Source organism: Mus caroli, unplaced genomic scaffold (assembly GCF_978045245.1).
Source record: "Mus caroli unplaced genomic scaffold, Mus_caroli_1 scaffold_5, whole genome shotgun sequence".
Lineage (NCBI taxonomy): Eukaryota > Metazoa > Chordata > Mammalia > Rodentia > Muridae > Mus > Mus caroli.
The window spans coordinates 112005538-112008144 of NW_028227260.1; positions in this window are offsets into that span (position 1 = coordinate 112005538).

A 2607-nucleotide genomic window follows, 5' to 3' on the forward strand; every position below is an offset into this window, starting at 1 on the left:
AGAGAGAGAGAGATTCCTGTCCTTTGTAACAACATGGGTGCATCTGAATGGTATTATTCAAGAAAAATAAGTCAGACTTTGCAAGAAAAACACTGTGCCATATTTACATGTAATACTGAAAAAATGGAATTTATAAAAACAGAGATTTTAGATAGTGGGATACAGCAGGACCTGGACCTGGGGTTATGGAAAATGAGAAAGCACTGCTCTAAGGATGTGCATTTCCAGGTACAGACTGAATCACTGTTGAGGCTCTAGTGTACAGCCTAATGACTATAGTTAATGACATCATACTGTGTACTTGAAATTTTATAACAAGAGTACTTAAGTGTGGATCTTGTTGGCTCACACCTTTAATCATTGTACACTAGAGTCAGAGGCTGGAGACCTTTGTGAGTTTGAGTTCATCCTGATCTACATAGGGAATTCCAGGTAGCCAGAGCTACATCATGAGACTTTAGTTCAAAGAATAGGGGAGGCCAGGAATGATGGCCTGAATTTGATTCCCAGCACCCATGTGGACTAGCTCACAATTACCTGTAACTCTGGCTACAAGGGGATAAGATGCCTCTTCAGACATCTGTGTGTGTGTGCTCACATACACATAAAGATACACACACATATGAAATCTTTGAAAGAGGTGGATCTTAAGTATTTTTATCACATGAAGAAAGCAACTATGTGGCAATGGAACATTTTAATTGCCTTGATCGTGGCCATGATTTCAAAAATAAATGTATGTTGTGTATCTCTTACATTCATAGTTTTAATTATTAACACATTAATAAACCTGAAAAAAAATAAATGCAAGTTGAGGGAGAGCCTATGCCAATATTCCCATCCTCCTCTAACCCTGATCTTGTGCCAGGCTGTTGTGCTTGGTTAAAGATAAAGATGTTACTTTCCACAAAGTCTACAACATGCTAGGTAAGCATTTTTTTTATTTATTTTTTTTATTAGGTAATTTCCTCAATTACATTTCCAATGCTATCCAAAAAGTCCCCAATACACTCCCCCCCCAGTCCCCCACCCACCCACCCCCACCCCTTGGCCCTGGCATTCCCCTGTGCTGGGGCATATAAAGTTTGCATGACCAATGGGCCTCTCTTTCCAGTGATGGCCTACTAGGCCATCTTTTGATACATATGCAGCTAGAGACAAGAGCTCCGGGGTACTGGTTAGTTTATAATGTTGTTCCAACTATAGGGTTGCAGATCCCTTTAGCTCTTTGGGTACTTTCTCTAGCTCCTCAATTGGGGGCCCTGTGATCCATCCAATAGCGACTGTGAGCATCCACTTCTGTGTTTGCTAGGCCCCGGCATTGTCTCACAAGAGACAGCTATATCTGGGTCCTTTCAGCAAAATCTTGCTAGTGTATGCAATGGTGTCAGTGTTTGGAAGCTGATTATGGGATGGATCCCTGGATATGGCAGTCTTTAAATGGTCCATCCTTTCTTCACAGTTCCAAACTTTATCTCTATAACTCTTTCCATGGGTGTTTTGTTCCCAATTCCAAGAAGGGGCACAGTGTCCACACTTTGGTCTTCGTTCTTCTTGAGTTTCATGCATTTAACAAATTGTATCTTATATCTTGGGTATCCTAAGTTTTTGGGCTAATATCCACTTATCAGTGAGTACATATTGTGTGAGTTCCTTTGTGAATATGTTACCTCACTCAGACTGATGCCCTCCAGATCCATCCATTTGCCTAGGAATTTCATAAATTCATTCCTTTTAATAGCTGAGTAGTACTCCATTGTGTAAATGTACCACATTTTCTGTATCCATTCCTCTGTTGAGGGGCATCTGGGTTCTTTCCAGCTTCTGGCTATTATAAATAAGGCTGCTATGAACATAGTGGAGCATGTGTCCTTCTTACCGGTTGGAATATCTTCTGGATATAAGCCCAGGAGAGGTATTGCTGGATCCTCTGGTAGTATTATGTCCAATTTTCTGAGGAACCACCAAACTGATTTCCAGAGTGGTTGTACGAGCTTGCAATCCCACCAACAATGAAGGAGTGTTCCTCTTTCTCCACATCCTCGCCAGCATCTGCTGTCACCTGAATTTTTGATCTTAGCCATTCTGACTGGTGTGAGGTGGAATCTCAGGGTTGTTTTGATTTGCATTTTACTGATGATTAAGGATGTTGAACATTTTTTCAGGTGCTTCTCTGCCATTCTGTATTCCTCAGGTGAGAATTCTTTGTTCAGTTCTGAGCCCCATTTTTTAATGGGGTTATTTGATTTTCTGGAATCCACCTTCTTGAGTTCCTTATATATATTGGATATTAGACCCCTATCTGAATTAGGATAGGTAAAGATCCTTTCCCAATCTGTTGGTGGTCTTTTTGTCTTATTGACGGTGTCTTTTGCCTTGCAGAAGCTTTGCAACTTTATGAGGTCCCATTTATCGATTCTCGATCTTACAGCGCAAGCCTTTGCTGTTCTATTCAGGAATTTTTCCCCTGTACCCATATCTTCGAGGCTTTTCCCTACTTTCTCCTCTATAAGTTTCAGTGTCTCTGGTTTTATGTGGAGTTCCTTAATCCACTTAGATTTGACCTTGGTACAAGGAGATAGGAATGGATCAATTCGCATTCTTCTA